The sequence below is a fragment of the Orcinus orca genome, chromosome X (assembly GCF_937001465.1).
Source record: "Orcinus orca chromosome X, mOrcOrc1.1, whole genome shotgun sequence".
Lineage (NCBI taxonomy): Eukaryota > Metazoa > Chordata > Mammalia > Artiodactyla > Delphinidae > Orcinus > Orcinus orca.
The window spans coordinates 104,160,918-104,179,682 of record NC_064580.1 but is presented as its reverse complement, the minus strand read 5'-3'; the positions used below and the strand labels follow the sequence as shown (position 1 = coordinate 104,179,682).

Sequence of the window (18,765 nt, the reverse complement as noted above, 5' to 3'; positions counted from 1 at the left end):
GATGCACTATGCAAACAAAACAAAAGAAAGCGAAAGCCAGCGCCCCCCCCCCATTAGCCTATAGATTTTTAGTAATGAATCAACATCAGATTGCAGGTGTAGAAACCTGCACAGTGTTTCAAGCACTCAAGAATGCTTACCGGGTACAGATTTCCTGCCTTTTTTCTTTTTCTTTTTTTTGGTCCTTGTTGCAGCTATGGACTATGCTACATCTTTGTGCACAGCTCCTAAGCTCCTATTGCTTCTGGCTGTAGATCCTCTACAAAAGCATACATGTCCCTTGTGGTGGGCCCCTGTGGACATGGGTAAATTTACCCACTTTCTTGCCGCTGCCTATCCCCCCATCTCATCTCCTCACGTTTTCTCGAAATATTCTCCTGAGCCCTTGCTGAGGAGTAAATAAATTTTATTTATTGTCAAATAAAAGAGGGCCAGGCCAGATTTACAGCTCTATGGTTTTTCCTTGGAGAAGTGTTTTATAGATGCCCCAAGACTTAATATCCTAAATATTGAAAATAGCTTATAATAATGGGCCCTATACTTGACAATGTACTTGATTTAGCCTGTGTTTCCTTGGACAACCATTTTCATCAACCCCATTGGGGATCAGAAGCCAAATCATTTTTGTGGGCTCCTAAATATATCATGGGACCTAGTCCCCTCACCTACAGTGCCTAAGGGATAAGTGCCCCTGCCTCATGTCTGTGGAGGGTGGTCCAGAAACTAAAAAAGGTTTGTTGACCAATTCTCTTTCAAAAACTGGTAAGACATGGCAATATGAGTACCTCCTCCTGATTTTAACCAAGACATTTCCTCCTCAGGTTGGCCCTTGGTGAGTTCGGCAGGCCTGTCCCTCTCTTGGCTGGATACCCTGTACACAATTTTGGCTCCATATCAGTTATCACATGCGAGACCTATGAGGGTTTTTATCATGATTTGCATTAGACAGGCTAGGAGGTCTGTGACAGCTCAGGAGGTGTGTCCTTCCACATCTCAGATTTCCACAGTGAATTTGTGTTTTCTCAACTTTAGTCACCCATGTGACCCTTGACAAATGTTGCCCTACCTTGGCATCAGTCATGGTCGTACTTATTTAAAAGTTTTACTTAACTTCACACTTTGAAAACCTTAAATACTGAACGGAGCTTCATCCTAAGCAGTAACAGCCATGAATCGTAGTCGATGTAGCGGATTTATGGGAGCAGGGGCCCTGGAGCCAGATTGCTGGCATCTAAATCCTGGCTTTGCTCAACGCTTGCTAGCTGGCTAAACTGTTAGGTTGCTTATTCTCACTTAATCGTGGTTTCCACATCTGTAAAATGAGGCTAGCAATAGTAACTACCTCACCAGGTTATCGTGAGGATTAACTGAGATGGTGAAAACACAGTGTTACCAACGGCCATACCATGCTGTCTCACATTTCCAATTTTCATCAATTTTGTGGTTTATTTATTCACAAAGGTCCATGAGAGAAGAAAGATGATGGCTATTCTCTGGCAGTTGGCAATGAGGACAGAAAGTTTTCTTGTGAATATGTCGCTACCATGTTTTTGTGTCCCTATACAGGCTTCAGTCAGTAATCCTCTGTTGGCTGCTCTGTTTACAAGGCCCTGCCTCAGGCAGTGTGGAGAGTGTCATGATTCCAGACGCAGCTATTGTGCCATGGGTTCTCACAGTCTGGGGAGAGAGATCAGCCCATGTGAGAGAAAGAAGCTGAAAATTCTGGAGACAGAGTGCCCAGCCCCACCGCCACTAACTTGCTGTGTGGCCAGAGCTAAATTAGCTGACCTCTCTGTGCCTCAGGTGCCACATCTGTAGGATGGGGATCATGATGGTACCTGCTGTACCGTGTTGTGAAATTTACATGAAGGAATACAAATAAGGCCCATGGTGAGGGCTCAGATAACTTTAGCTGATGCTAGAGTTAAGGGGTCGGGACTGACTGCGGTCATTCTGCACAGGGGCCTGCACTGTGACTGAGGATGCTGGACACGGAGTGTCGCCCCTGCCCCTGAGTGGATATGAGAGTCTGTGGAGTGGCACAGAGCTGTGCTTGCTCAGGCTGGTGACACCATGTGGGTACTCACTGTGCACCAGGGCCTGGCTAATCGATCTTATAGCCGTCCCCTGAGGAGGGGGCCATCACTCTCTTTAGTTCCTAAGGGAAGAAATGGAGGCTCGGAGAGGTCCAGTGACTTCCCTAAGGTTACATAGGTCAGTGGAAGAGGGCCAGGATTCAAACCGTTGAAGAGACTTTGTTCTTAGCAGCCCGTGGTAGAAGCAGATTTGGCTTTTTCTGCAGGGTGGTGGGGTTTCCCTTACACCTCACAGAGTGAGTCAAATTTTGGTAAATGCTAAGCAGGCCGTGCATGGAACTTCAGTTCAGGGAGGTAGTATGAGCAGCCCCAGGAGTGATCAAGTGTAAAGCTTGTCTTAGGGAACACCAACCCAAACAGGGTGGCCAGGAGAATGAATGCATATGAGGTGCTGACCTTGAGAGGGAGCTGGAGGGGGAGCCTGGAGACAACTCTGTACTGGGTGGGAACTAAAGTTTAAAAGTTAGGTTGGGGTCCAATTTATGGAAGGAGTTAGAATGTCTGCATTTGGGATCATGGAAAACTGTTAAGAGTTTTGTGCCGGGGGAGTGCCTTAATGAAAGCAGTGTTTTAGGATGTGTTTATAGGAAGGGAATCTCTAGGCTGGCTCTTGGTTCAGTTCATTGCAGTTACTGGGCCTGCGGAACAAGGTACAGATCCGGAGGGCTTACTTGGAGGCCACAGCTGGCTGTCAGCGGGATTGGGAGTCCCCTTGAATTTGAATGTAAAGTTCCGTGTGTATGGTGGCATTAGAATAGTGTGTGCACTTTTCATCAGAAAAAGTGGGACACAATGCCCCTAACCACCCCCTCCCACCCAAAATAATAAGAAGAATAAATAATAACTAATGATAATAATCGGAAAGACCAAGGAATTGAGTAACGGAAGCAGTCTCTGGAGTTGCAGCATATGCATCTGGTTTTAGGGCACTTCTACTTTCCTGCTCATAGCAAGAGCTTTGGCCCTGAATTCTCACTACACGACACTGACAAGCCTTACTGTCCCTGAGCCTTAGTTTCCCGAACTATAAACAACTATTACTCTTACTACTACTATTTGCTAAAATAAAGATAATCATCTCACGGAATTCTTATGAAGTCAGAATGAAGTATGGAAAGATACTCTATTAACTTTAATTGTGTATAAACATAAGGGGTGATTTATGTAATGGTTTATTTTTATTGAAGTATAGTTGAATTATAATGCTTTGTTGATTACTGCTGTACAGCAGAGTGACTCAGTTATACATATATATATATATATATACACATTCTTTTTCATATTCTTTTCCATTATGGTTTATCATAGGATATTGAATATAGTTCCCTGTGCTATACAGTAGGACCTTGTTGTTTATCCATTTTATATATACTAGCTTGCATCTGCTAATCCCAAACTCCCAATCCATCCCTGTCCCACCCCACCTTCCCCCTTGGCAAACACCGGTCTTTTTTTTTTTTTTTACTGTTTAATTTTATTTATTTTTGGCTGAGTTGGGTTTTCGTTGCTGCGCACGGGCTTTCTCCAGTTGCCGCGAGCGGGGGCTACTCTTCGTTGTGGTGCACGGGCTTCTCACTGCGGTGGATTTTCTTGTTGCGGAGCATGGGCTCTAGGCATGCGGGCTTCAGTAGTTGTGGCACGCGGGCTCTAGAGCGCAGGCTCGGTAGTTGTGGTGCATGGGCTTAGTTGCTCCAGGGCATGTGGGATCTTCCTGGACCAGGGGTCAAACCCATGTCCCCTGCATTGGCAGGCAGATTCTCAACCACTGTGCCACCAGGGAAGTCCCACCAGTCTATTGTGTATGTCCCTGATTCTGTTTCTGTTTGATAGATAAGTTCATTTGTGTCATATTTTAGATTCCACATATAAGTGATATCATATGGTATTTGTCTCTCTGACTTACTTCACTTAGGATGATAATCTCTAGTTGCATTGTAATTGTTACTTGTGATAGGGGTTTTACTCATTTCTTTTGAAAAACACGTTTTATCATGAAAATATTCAAATATACAGAACAATGGCAAGAGTACTGGAAGGGACTCCCATAAAAACCATCACCCAGCTTCAGCATTTATCACGATCTTACCAAACTGTTTCATCTATCTTCTTTCCTTGCTCCCTCCCTCCCTGCTTCCCTCCCTCCCTTCTTCCCTCCCTTCCTTCTTTCTGTCCTTCTCTCTTCCTCCCCTCCCCACTCACTCTCCTCTTCTTGCTGTGCTGATTTAAAAGAAACTCAAGGCAACTTGTGTTTTCATCCCTGTATCTTTATGTGTATCTGCACTTTCTAAAAAATAGTCTTTTTTCCTACATAACCAGAGTGCCATCCAGGCGCCTGAATGGTAATAATAATCCCTTGGCGCCATCACCCAGTCGCTTGTATTCTGAATTCCCTGATTGCCTCAAAAATGACTTCTTACAGTTGGTTTCTTTAGGATATAAGTTTTTCTGTGTCTACGCTGATAAAATAAAAGGAAAACTTGAGGGGGTGGGCATTTGCATATCTAATCCCAGCCTTAGAAAGCGGAGGAGGAAATTAAAGACAGCCCTGGATATATACTACTGCTGGTGGTTGTATGTGGCAATAAAAGTGATTCAGTGTTTGCATTCACTGCCCTATCTCAGGACAGCATGGACCCTTTGGGTTTGTTCCAAATCATTTGCAGACTAAATCCCAGTCCAGACACTGGGACAGTGCATCCCTTTGCTGTAACCAGGCATTAAGGGTAAAATTGCACGATTTTCCTTTAAATTCTGCCAGAGATATTAGGCCATTATGAGCAGCAAGCTTGTAGAACCACCGCTGTTCGTGGCTCCATGTGGTGAAGCATGAACCAGGCGTCTCGCTTTACCTTAGGCAGCCTGGGCTCAAGCCTCAAGGGCTGCTCCCTGCAGCCACATTCTCTGCGGGCATCCTTCAGAGGGAAACCTTACGTGACATTCTTGAGCCTTGCTAGGACTGGGAAAAGCTATTTGCTTTTTTAGTTATTTCTTTTTATTTTTTTGGCTGCATTGGGTCTTCGTTGCTTCGTGCGGGCTTTGTCTAGTTGTGGCGAGCAGGGGCTACCTTTCGTTGCAGTGCGCGGGCTTCTCATTGCGGTGGCTTCTCTTGTTGCGGAGCATGGGCTGTAGGCGCGCAGGCATCAGTAGTTGTGGCACGTGGGCTCAGTACTTGTGGCTCGCCGGCTCTAGAGCGCAGGCTCAGTCGTTGTGGCGCAGGGGCTTATTTTCTCCGCGGCATGTGGGATCTTCCTGGACCAGGGCTTGAACCCGTGACCCCTGCACTGGCAGGCAGATTCTTAACCACCGTGCCACCAGGGAAGCCCAAGCTATTTGCTTTTAGTCTACTCGATGGTAAAAGAAATGCAATGTGCTGATTCCTGTCAACTTTCAGATTTTTCAAGTTCTAGCTCAATCCCCATCTCTTGGAGGAAGCCACAGTACTCTCATCTTCTGAGCTCTTACTGCTCTTGAAATGGGACCAATTCATTGGATCCCTATCACACATTGCTTGCATTGCGAGTCAGTCTTAAATGTATGGAAGCATGAATGGTGTATGTATGTGTGTGTGTGTGTCCATGGGTGAATGTAATATGTATGTATACGTATGTGTATTTTGTGACTTCTCAGTTACAGTGTAATCTGGCACTTGACACACTTCTTAGCATTCCCCATGCAGTACCCCAGAGCAGTGCTGTGTACGTAGCAGGCATTCAGTAAGGACTTGTTGATTGGTTGAAAGTGAATATAGAAGAAGGGTGGATGGCCTTGACTAAGGCCAGTGAGCCTGGGGACTTTTACTAGCTGAGCTTGTCCAGTGTTGGCTCCATTCTCTTATTTTCCTCCCAGCCCATCTGGCAGTCCTGAGCGACAGACTCTGAGGTAGCAAAGATCTTCTCAGAAAGGCTCTAGCACTTAGCTGGTGGCCTTCCATGGGGGTGGAGAAACAGATCAGCAACGTGCTCTCCTCTGTGTCTGAAGCACTGTGTGTGGAGCTGCCCTGGAAGTCTGAATTGCAAAGGCTCTTCTCTCCTGTTTCTCTCTCCTTCTTCATAGTTATCATCCTTTTCCTCCCTATCATTAGTGTGTGTATGTGTCTGTGTGTGTGTATAATTTTTTAATTCATTGTCCATGTACTATAAATGAGGGCCAAAGAAAGACATAAGCAAGTCATGGAGAGAAAGAAAATACATGAGTTAAAGTCACATATATTCTGGAACAAGACAAATGCCACAGGTGAGTAACAAAGCAATAATATGGGAGTTCAAAGAAGGTAGATGTTACTTTCAATACAAATCTGGAAGCATACTTGAAGAAGTGGACTTAAAGATGACTCAGGTGTGCGTGGGAGTTCTTCTTTGCCTTCCCCAAAGAAACACTCAAGAACAAAAGTAACAGATTATCATTGTAATTTACATGGAGATGATGAAGAAAGCAAAACTAAAACAAATTAAACTGAACTATAACCTTGTCTAACATGCAAGGGTGATAATGAAAACTACCTTTTCAGTTTCTTATCCTATAATTTCTTTTACAAGTACTATATTCCACATACTGTAGATAGTGTGCAGAGTCCTGCTCTTTGTGTAATTTGAATTCATGCTAGATTATCTTGGCACTCAAAGGTTTAATTTCTAGGACACCAAAATTTCACAGACAGTAACTATACCCACCACTTAGCTCAATAGCTGATGGCGTGCAGGGGCAAAGCCTTTGTAGCCTGGTTTCCCAGGCCCTGGGCAGCAATTACATAAATGTTGATGCAAATGAATATGAAGAAGGCATACAGACAATGAACTTAAAATGTTTGTACACCTTTTAAGGACCTATTCTTTTTTTCTTTTGCCTTGTACACTTTTTTTAACGTTTTTATTGGAGTATAATTGCTTTACAATGGTGTGTTAGTTTCTGCTTTATGACGAAGCGAATCAGTTATACATATACATATATCCCCATATCTCCTCCATCTCGCATCTCCCTCCCTCCCACCCTCCCTATCCCACCCCTCCAGGCGGTCACAAAGCACCGAGCTGATCTCCATGTGCTATGCGGCTGCTTCGCACTAGCTATCTATTTTACATTTGGTAGTGTGTATATGTCCATGCCACTCTCTCACTTTGTCCCAGCTTACCCTTCCCCCTCCCCGTATCCTCAAGTCCATTCTCTAGTAGGTCTGCGTCTTTAGTCCCGTAAGAACCTATTCTTGAGGAATTGACTTCATATGTGCTTGAGTAGATGGATAGAGATCCATAATCAAATATATGTATATAGGTATAGTTTACACAAAGGTGTATACATATATATACAAACAGATATATATATGTGTGTGTATATATATACATATATGTGTGTGTGTATATATATATACATATATCTATATATATCTTTGTTTAGACTCTACCTATATAAACTTATATATTATATGTCTCTGAATTCTACACACACACGTTCAATTCCTTCTAACACTGGCATCCTTTAGGTACCACTTCTGTGTGGAGTCACACTGAGGTTAAGTCTGAAGTGGCAATTATTCAAATTAATGCACCGAGGAGCCCAACTATATTAAATTATTTAAAACCAGGCATAAATGCTTTGCATAAGGAGTGAATATATGAATACTTAGGCATCGGAGTGAGGGGATAATTCACACTCAGAACACAACAGACGAGCAACTGATGTATGTTTCGTTACGCTGACGCTGATGCGGAGGGGAGAGCGTAGAGTCCAAGTCTGCTCCTCCCGCAGCTGTTCTTTTGTTATCTTTTCCACAGAGAGTGGTTTCTTGCTTTCAGAACAAAATAAGATGCTCTCAGAACTTTGGTTAGCGAAGCAAACACTTTTAGGACTTTAGAATCTTTTAGAACTTTTGTAAAACACCATTTTGTCAGCGGATGAAGGAGGCACTTGAATGTCGAACACTTTCCAGAGGCGAGGGCCCAGGCTGGGTGGCACAGCTCATAGGCTTTGGGTCCCCGAGCTGTCCCACTGGAGGCAGCTCGCTGCCTAGGGCAGGGCTTGAGCTGCTGCCAGTGTGCTGAGGGGCAGGTCTGGCTTCCTTGCCCTGACGCCCGGGGTGCCCTTCTTCTCCAGCACCCACTCAGGGCTCTTCCTCGCCACCCCCGCCTCACAATCCTGCACGGGACCCTGTGCAGGAGACACAGCTGGGGGCTGAGGGCTGGAGCGGCCTGGCTGGCGCCCAGGTCAGTCCAGGCGGGGAAAACGGTGAGCTTCCCCCCAACTGAGGTGGCCTCAGAAGCCCTTGTACAACAGCCTCCGTGCCTGGACCCCGTTCCAGGTGACATCCGCTGGGAACAAGCAGGTGCGTCTAGGAGGGCAGGAGGTGAGAGGCCCCCTCACTGGCGGGTGTCTGTACAGTAGGTGGTCACTTGTTGGGGGTGCATACGTCCTTGCCTGGGGACAGCCTAGGCCAGGATCAGCCCATGAGAGCCTGGCAGTGTCCTGGGAAAGAAAGCCAGAGGCCCCGTGCCCAGTGCTGCCACGTAAGGCCCAGCCTGGTGTAGACCAGGTAGGGGCTCCCAGCAACTACAAACGTCTGAGGTAGGAAAACAAGGGTGCCCAGCTCATGGCAGCCCCGACAGGGATCCCCCAGGGCTGATCTGCGCTTCCAGCCCAAGGGCTGAGGAGAAGAGGTCCCCTCCCCCCGACACACACAGCCCCATGGGAGAGAGGCCCTCTCCTGCTGGAGTTTCTAAGTGTTTGGTAAAGTAGTGGAGAGAGTGGCAGCCCTAAATCCTCATTTTCTGGAATTCTTTGCTATGCCAGCCTGAAAGCGTTGCTAACGTAGTAGGTTTGGCATTATAGTGGAGGTGGGAGGGCGAGTTGCAACCTTTGACATATGTCTAAAGAACAAAACAAATTAAAACAACAATTTCAAACAAAGTTCCACCGACCTGAGAAAGGTGGAAGTTAGGCAAGAGTTATACAGAGTGGAACGTACGCCGTGAGGATTCCTCACACGTTCAAAGTTTTGAGACTACCGAATGCATTCATGAATAGTCTCTTGAGGAATTTCTGACACCTGAGGCTTTTCTTCCTTTTCGTGGTACTGTTACGAAGAGATGGGGTGTGTGGAATTTGTTGGCAGTGGAGGATGACTCTTAGTTCAGGCAGGATTCTTACCTGTGGTAAGGTGAAATACATATGCTCTTCCAGTGATGACTAGTTTGTGAGTCAAAGGATCAGGAGTGATTATTTGAGATTATAGAAAAGCCTAAGTTAAATCCAAGGAGTATTTGTGGGGGGAAAGAAGAAGAAAAGAAAGAAAGAGAGAAACAGAAGAATCAGGACGGGTTCACTAGCTTTGCTGCAGAGAGCATGTGTGAGGGCAGTGATGGACACGGGCTGCAGAGCTGGTGGTGGGGTCTGGAAAGCAGTGCTGGCGGCCTAAGGCCACAGGCTGGGCTCACAGTCAGGTCTGGCCAGGGCTTGGGAGGCGCAGGCCTCTGCTTTCTCAAGCAGGCAAAGCAAGCTCAGAGGAAAAGAGAAACTGAAGTTTTGGTGGCTTGCTTCTCCTGGGTTTACGTAGTGGTCTCTTAATGGAGTTCTGAAGGGAAAAGGAGCAACAAGAAACAAATGAAGAAGACGGGAGAATGTTTTCATCTATTTCCAAACTCTACAGCATGAGCGTCCTAAAGAAACATTTAATGGACACCCCCCCTTGGTTTGCAAGGACAGTAGGAGCTGTTTTATGAAACCAGTATTGGAAATATGGAAGTAGTGTCAGCCTGAACCTCACATAGCCAGCTTTGCACATTGCCTATATTTATGCAGATTTGACCATTGGTACGCTCGAACCCCCCAAAATGAGCTCTATTACACTGGCTTTTCTCGACTACATATTCATGCAGCAGAAGGACCCAAATACTAAGATGGGAGAGGGAAGATGGGGCGACAGAGAGAGGAGGCCCTTGGTCTCATGTAAAATTTGCCGAGTGGAAACATCCAAAAATACTAAATGTGGCACAATTCCATTAACTGAGATGCTGAGGGAGCAGTGGAGTCCACAGGACAGGTTTTACTTTCAGTTGTTAATAGTTGGCAGATATTTAGGGGGGAGCCGTTTTGTGACCCCTCACTCACGTGGTTGTCGGCTGTCCTCCTAAAATGCAGGTTGCACCCTCTTGACTTAAGCATAAGGGACAGGATGGGGATCTCCTGGTTGATTAGCAGCTCCTAGAGGGCGCAACCTTGCTGGGCACCAGAGGCTCTGCTCCAGGGCCCTGCAACTGTAGCCAGAGCGGAGTGAGCTGACCTGGTCCTGAGCCCAGGAAGGTTTGGAGGGTGGGGCAGGTTGGAGAGTGCAGAATTGACAGAGGTGACAATGGTATGCCTCTTTCCCCCCAAACTCTTGTCTGGGCAAAGATTTTAAGAGTTTTAGTAAATTTGGGCTGAGTTCGTCTAAGCATTCGTTACCCCTATAGTCTAATATTAAGGCAGTGTCCAGGGCTTCAGTTCCGCCGGTGTCCAGCAAGACAAGCCACAAAGTCCCTGGGCCCCCCATGACCAAACCTCCCTCACAATACCATCTCCTTCTTTATAACCATCCCAAGGTTCCAGAGGATGAATGACCCTTTTTAGTCATCCTTGGGGAAAACTTTTGTTTAAAAATCCAACCCACTCCTATTGATTATTTACTGTAACCAAAGATGGGTTTTTCAAAATGGGGACCGTTCCCCTCAGTATGATTTTAAAAGGCACCCACTTTTTCCTATGCTCAAGTTCCCCCATAACTAAGGTGACACCTGCCCAATGAGTAGGGATTAGTGGCAGCTGGAGCTGACGGTCAGTTGTCAGGACGCAGACCTCCCAGGCACAGTAATAACAGCAGGGACAGAGTGCAGTTGGTCAGCTCCACCTGCGTGTAAGAGTGGGTGAAATAATAGAAAGGTGGGAGGGGAGAGACAAAGCCATATGCCAATCCAGAGCCTGGCACATAGTCGGTGCTCGCTCTTCGGGGCGAGGGCGGCTGAAGGGAGCGCCTTCAGCTACATATCCTAAGATACTTTAGCAAGAAGGAAATAGCTTCTCCTGATGCACTTTCAAATCTTCAAGGCACCGAGAGCTCCCTGCTGCAATTTTTCATATCTGACTTGAAATGCTCAACATACTAATCAATCCCTTTTTCTCTCTGCTTGAAGGTTTGGTTTAGGAGTAGAAGGGCCAAGTGTCGGAGACATCAGAGGGCACTAATGCTCAGAAATGTGCCCCACGTGTCCGTGGTCCCCCTTGCTGTCGTCAGCGTGTGTGAACCCTGCCGTGCCATTCTGCTTCAGGAGCTGGATTGGGTCCACGTTCTTCTGGAGCAAGTGCCGCTGGAGCAGCCTCTGCTGCCCGGGGCACCCATGCCACCCATACCACACGTGCCACCCATGCCACGCGTGCCACCCGTGCCACCCATGCCACCCTTTACTCCTTTGCTGTTGCCTCCTCCGCCCTGTCGTCTTCCACTCGTGTTTCACTGTAGGTGCCTTCATGTGGCATGGCGTCCCTCCTTTCCTTTGGAGATCCTTCAGCTGCCGCGACATTCTATTGAATTGTGTCTGGGACAGTTTTTTCCAAAGGGCCTTTGAGCCAGTTTCAAATTCTGCATACCTCACCACCAAGAGCAGTTCCCCAAATGCCTGCAAAAGTATATTAAATAGAAGTAGAGTCCTTGACCCACTGTTTTAGGGCATGTTTTGTATTTTCAATAAAGTTGTGAGTCCTCTGCATATTTGTTCTCTGTGTCACATGGGGTTAGTAAATTTGATAGAAACGGCTAAGCCAACTCCATTCAGACTGAATGCCCAGGAGGCCTCCTTTCATGCAGTAACAGCCCTGAGTCACCATCATAGGCCATGCACATCTCAGAAGTTTGCCAGGTGCCCGTGAGGGGTTTACACAGACCCACCTGTTCTCTTCCACCCTCTCCCCCAGCACCCATGCTCCCCGCACGCTGCCCCATTGGGACCACCTAGATGTGCAAGACGGGTGGTGTGAGTCTCGAATGGGAGAACAGTGTGTTTCAAAGCAGGCCTGAGGCCCATTCATGGTGACCAGCTCAGGTACAAGGAGGACTCCAAGGGACACTTCTGCAGTGACTACTCATAGGGCTTTATGGAGGAGAGGGAGCAGGGCACCGTCGGCTTCTCTCCCAGTTCTGTTCACCGCCTTCCCTGTTGTGGAGGGCACCTGGGGACAGAAACCACGCTAGCGGAGGGGGAGGGGCCTACCTCTGCGAAGGTAACACAAGAGGAGACTGTCCAGGCCCGCATGCGGCTCTTCTCACCCCCTCTCCCCCACCCCCAGATGCGGAAAGCATATCATAGCTCCTTCCGCAGCTCAGAGCTGACGGATGATGTGGCCTTCAAGTGTATTTTGTCACCTTCAACATCCTTGGGAGAACTCTGGTTCCAGCTAATTCAACACTGAAAGGGAGCCTCTTGGGTGAGTGTTGCCTGAAGCCAGGAGGTGGTGGTCCCTGAGCACTGATCCAGGATAATCACTTTATTTAAAAGAAGCAGGTAGGGCTTCCCTGGTGACGCAGTGGTTAAGAGTCTGCCTGCGGGAAGATCCCACATACCGCGGAGCAACTAAGCCCGTGCACCACAACTACTGAGCCTGTGTGCCACAACTACTGAAGGCCGCACACCTAGAGCCCGTGCTCCACCACAAGAGCAGCCACTGCAATGAGAAGTGCCGCAACTACAGAAAGCCTGTGCACAGCCAAAAATAAAATAAATTCATTTTAAAAATAAAAATAAATAAAAGCAGCAGGTATGGGAACATATGTATATGTAAAACGGATTCACTTTGTTATAAAGCAGGAACTAACACACCATTGTAAAGCAATTATACTCCAGTAAAGATGTAAAAAGAATAAAAATGAAAAATAAAATAAAAGCAGCAGGTAGGCCTTACCTTTGTTCATGGGGCCTTCTTCCAATGGAACTGCCAGGTAGAAAACACACACGCACAGACACAGATACTACACAGGTGTGCACCCTATAGCACATGTCTGTGATAGAAGCACAAACATACCCAGAAAATACCCGGAACACAAGCAGAATTGGCTTGTGTTATTAAAATAACCCTTCTGAAATGTATCTAGTGGCCTGTTGTCCTTGCCTTCGGTTATTTCAGGTTCGATGCTGGGAAAGAACGTGTGTCCTTGTCCACCCTGGTCTTGGGGACGGGGAGGGGCTCATGCGGAACTGAAGCCGGTGTCCATGCTGCATCGCCAGTTTATTTACACAGGCACACACAACCCTTCTTGTTGGTAGGACGACCCCAGCCTGAGGAAGAGTTTTGCTGACGGACAAAAACGTTTCCACGGCTAGTCAGGTTTGGGCGGTAGCACTGCAGAGGGTTCTTGGAACCCGGACACCTGAGATCTTCTCTGAGATCGGAATCGCCTCCTTCTTACGCAGTAGCGATGGTTTCAGCATCGTGCCTCCGAATGGAGAAAACACAGCCTTTCTTTGCGGTTCCCCAAGCCCAGCAAAGCCGCAGGCTCCACGCTTAGCCACCACTCTCGCTCCCATTCTAACCTCAGTCCCGAGACCTGAATGGCCTCAGCCATCAGCTGTCGAGGCTTCAGCCCAGGCTCCCGAAACCAATCCTACAGCTCCTGCTCAAGGTGTCACTCTCAAGAGCTGTCCTGGGCACCATCTTCCCTCGTGACTCCAGGACACTTCTGTGCAAATGGCAAGTTTTGAAACTGCCTCTTGGTACGTTCCTTGATGGAGGTCTTGCTATTCTTTTCCTTTGTGCATTTTAATAGTCAGGTGCTAGAGGGAAACGGGCTATTTTCATTTATTTCTTTTATTTGGGTGGGATAATGACACCTTTATTTTGGACTACCTCGTAAAGAAATGTAGCATTTCCTTCCTCCCCCCAGTTTTATTGAGATAGAATTGACATACAACACCGTAAAAGTTTAAGGTGTACAGTATAATGTTTTGACTTACATACATCACGAGATTATTAGCACAAGTTTAGTGAACATCCATCATCTCATATAGATACATAAATAAATAGGAAAAAACTTTTGTGTGTGATGAGAACTCTCATGATTTACTCTCTTAACTTTCATGTGTAACATACAGTTGTGTTAATTATATTTATCGTGTTGTGCATTACATCCCCAGTACTTATTTGGCTTATAACTGGAAGTTTGTGTCATTTGACTGCCTTCATCCGTTCCCCACCCCACCACAAATCAGATCTCTTTTTCTATGAGTTTGTGTGTTTCTTTTTGAAGTATAATTGACCTACAACACTCAGTTAGTTCCTATTACATAGTGAGTGGGTATTTCTATCTATTTCAAAATGATTTCCACGATAAGTCTAGTTATGATATGTCACCAGAGATATCACATAGGTATTGATTATATTCCCCACACTGTACATTTCATACCTGTGACTCATTTATTTTGCAAGTGGAAATTTGTACCTCTTAATTTCCCCCACCTATTTCTTTCCTTCTTCCACCCCCCTCCCCCTCTGGCAACCACATGTTTGTTCTCTGTATCTGTGACTTTGTTTCTGTTTTGTAATGTTTATTCACTTGTTTTGAACCCAAGTCCCCTGCGTTGAAAGGCAGATTCTTTACCACTGGACCACCAGGGAAGTCCCCAGTATTCTCTCTTTATCTTTAAGTTTTGCCATTTTTATGACAATGTGTCTTGCTGTGGTCCTGTTTGGGTTGATCCTGTTTGGGACTCTATGTGCTCTCTGGACCTAGATGTGTGTTTCCTTTCCCAGGTTAGGGATGTTTTCTGCTATTATGTCTTCAGATATGTTCTCTGCCCCTTTCTTTCTCTCTCTTTTCCGTCTGTGACTCCTATAATGTGAATATTAGTATGCTGGACATCTCTTAAACTGTCCTCATTTATTTATATTCTTTTTTCTTTGTTCTGTTCAACTTCAGTGATTTCCACTACCCTGTCTTTGCATTCACTGATCTGGAATGTAAAGACAGGGTAGACTGTTGATTTCTTCTGGTGTATTTTTCATTTCAGTTATTATAGTCTTCATCTCTGTTTTGTTCCTCTTTATATTTTCTAACTCTGTTCAAAAACTTCTAATTTCTCGCAAACTGGCTATTTTGAATTGTAACAACTGGCTTCATTGGTCCTCTGGCTTTGATTGTCTCATGACTATCCTAAGGGATTTAACTACTGTGAGACCTCAGATGGAATGCTGCCATGACATAGGTCACGTTTTTCGTGCCCATTTAAATTCTTACTTGCATCATCTGCATTAATTTCGGTATAAAAACGTAAGTCCAAATGTAGCATATGGTTTTAAGCTCTTACCTGACCTTGAACTCTGGGCATTAGATCTCATTTTTCCATAGATAAAAATATCATCAAGCATCTCACAATTCAAAAGTTGACACAAATTTCTGAAAGAATTAAAAATATAAAAGGACTAATTACCTAATTTTAGATGTAGCCCCTTTATACCTGAAGGCTTTTCTTCTCAATATTTGTTCTGCTATCACCAGGTGCATCCAAGAGGACAACAAGAGGTGCCCAAACAAGCAAACAAAACTAAGATTTAATGAGAGTGGGATTGGGTTAGGGGAACACCAATACCTAAAAGAGGCTTAGGACAGTCAAATTGACGCCTTGTCCCACGTCTTATTCCACTCATACCCTTTATCACAGTCTATCCACAACAATTATTTTCCTCTTATATCATTTTTTAAAATTGTGGTAAAATTCGGGCTTCCCTGGTGGCGCAGTGGTTGAGAGTCCGCCTGCCGATGCAGGAGACACGGGTTCGTGCCTCAGTCCGGGATGATCCCACATGCCGCGGAGCGACTAGGCCTGTGAGCCATGGCCGCTGAGCCTGCGCGTCCCGCAACGGGAGAGGCCACAACAGTGAGAGGCCCGCGTACCACAAAAAAAAAAAAAAAAAAAATTGTGGTAAAATTCAAATAATATATAATTACCCATTTTAAAGTGTATGGTTCAGTGGCATTTAGAACATTCACAATGTTCTGCCACCATCACCACCATCTAGTTTCAAAACATATTCATCGGGACTTCCCTGGTGGTCCAGCGGTTAAGCCTCTGCACTCTAATGCAGGGGGCCTGGGTTCAATCTCTGGTCAGGGAACTAGATCCCACATGCCCCAGTTAAAGATCCTACACGCGGCAGCAAAGATCCCGCATGCCGCAACGAAGACCTGGTGCAGCCACATAAAAGCAGACAAACGTATTCATCACCCCAAAATGACACCCCTATTTATTCAGCAGTCATTCCCCAGCCCTCCCTCCCCCAGCCCCTGGCAACCGCTAATCTGCTTTCTGTCTCTGGATTTGCCCGCTCTGGGCATTTAATCCTCGTGGAATCATACACTATGTGGCCTTTGCTGCCAGCTCCTTTCACTTGGCATAATGCTTTTGAGGTTCGCCCACACTGTAGGAGGTGTTAGTACCTCATTCTTTTTTTCTCTGTGTGCCACCATATGTCAAGATTTATAGGTGACAAAAGAACTGAACGGGGCCCTGGGGATTTACAAAGTTACAAAATATACATGTAAAAAGTCTAATAAAATATTTGAGTTTAAAAGCAAACCAAGCCAAATCATTCTAAAAGGAAGAGAAGAAAGTGCTTTCAAATCGCAGATTTCTCTTACTAGATCAATAAACTGGACTTGATTTTATAATCACTAATGTTAAAAGAATAATATGGATGTATAATTTTTCATTTTCTGATAACATACCACTTTAAATGAAAGAACTGTACCCTACACCCAGGAGACTAGGGTCAAGCGATAATCATCTGGATCATTATATAAAGTACCTTCAGTGAGTCAGAGAACAATAAAGTCAAGTCCTTTTTATAAAATAGCCAACATGCGATAGAAACTATTTTTCTCGTTCCACAGATGAGGAAGTTGAGTCTCAGGTGTTTAAAGCCATTTGCTGGGAATTCCCTGGCGGTCCAGTGGTTAGGACTCGGCGCTTTCACTGCCAGGGGCCCTGGATCAATCCCTGGTCGGGAAACTAAGATCCCGCAAGCTGCACGGTGTGGCCAGAAAACGAAACCAAACCAAAACAAAACACTCACTTGCTTAAATCAGTAGGGGAGCAGAAAACCCAAGCGTAGGGTTGCAGGCTTGCCTCTGCCTCTTCTGGGTGTTGGGGTTTGGAGAAGTGGAACTTTGGGGTTTTTCTGTGTATTATCAAACTTTTCAAATAAGCTGTACTGATGAATTAATTATGTAATAAAAAAAAGCTAATTCAGCTTCTCGAATACACTTTGTAGATAGTGGGCCACAAACAAATCTAAGCTATCACTTTGTAAGGAGCCAAAACAGATTTGGACAGGTGGCTGCTTGTACTCATGATTTAATCATCACACAAGTACCTATAACGCATGGTTACTGTTAGGAATTAAAATGATACTATCATTTCTCCTAACTACCTATAATCTATTTCTAGATAGAGCATACTGTTACATGATTCTTTATGGTGTAATACAAGTGAGCCAAAGATAAACTCTGTATATTGCTTCTATATTGTTTACTTCTTCACAGCAGACCGGGACCCGTTAGCTCAAAGGTACCTATCCAACTGGTGTAAATATAGCCTAAATAAGCAGACACTTATAATATTGTTAAAATGGCCACACAACACAAGGGAACTGGCAAACAAGCCGTAGAGTCTGCTCCGCAGTTGGAGAACGCATTAAACAACCTCCTGCAACCCCTGAAGGCCTCGGCTTCTAAAAATACAGAAACCAAACTCTCACGCTTCATGAAAACGTTCCTGGATCAACAGACCAGGAACATAAGCTATCTGGAATACCAGCTTAACTATCCCAAGGACTTAGAAAAGGCAGCCCAGAGTGAGGGACAGCTTGAAAAGGCTGCTAAAGCATCTGAAGCATCAGGTAAAGAGACAACATCTGAAGGCAACACGGCAAGTCTTCCCACCCAGCAGGTCCCAAAGTCGGCTACAAGGACACACGTTCTTTCTCAGCATCGAACTTGAAATAACCAAAGGCAAGGACAACAGGCCACTAGATACATTTCAGAAGGGTTATTTTAATAACACAAGCCAATTCTGCTTGTGTTCCGGGTATTTTCTGCGTATGTTTGTGCTTCTATCACAGACATGTGCTATAGGGTGCACACCTGTGTAGTATCTGTGTGTGTGCGTGTGTGTTTTCTACCTGGCAGTTCCATTGGAAGAAAGCCCCGTGAACAAACGTAAGATCTACCTGCTGCTCTTATTTTATTTTTCATTTTTATTTTTTTAACATCTTTATTGGAGTATAATTGCCTTACAATGGTGTGTTAGTTTCTGCTTTATAACAAAGTGATTCCGTTTTACATATACATATGTTCCCATACCTGCTGCTTTTATTTATTTTTATTTTTAAAATGAATTTATTTTATTATTGGCTGTGTTGGGTCTTTGTGGCTTGCACGGGCTTTCTGTAGTTGCGGCGCTTCTCTCTGCAGTGGCTGCTCTTGTGGTGGAGCATGGGCTCTAGGTGTGCGGCCTTCAGTAGTTGTGGCACACAGGCTCAGTAGTTGTGGCGCACGGGCTTAGTTGCTCCGCGGCATGTGGGATCTTCCCACAGGCAGACTCTTAACCACTGCGTCACCAAGGAAGCCCTACCTGCTTCTTTTAAATAAAGTGATTATCCT

General features: G+C 45.4%; 1 non-coding gene across 1 annotated transcript; it reads right to left on the bottom strand.

Annotated features, from left to right (window-relative positions):
- Window positions 1-8,640: 8,640 nt before the first annotated feature.
- Window positions 8,641-8,785, bottom strand: LOC125963167 (small Cajal body-specific RNA 20). Its single transcript, XR_007474996.1, has one exon. It is a non-coding gene; the product is annotated as a small Cajal body-specific RNA 20 (non-coding RNA).
- Between the last annotated feature and the right edge of the window lie 9,980 nt (window positions 8,786-18,765).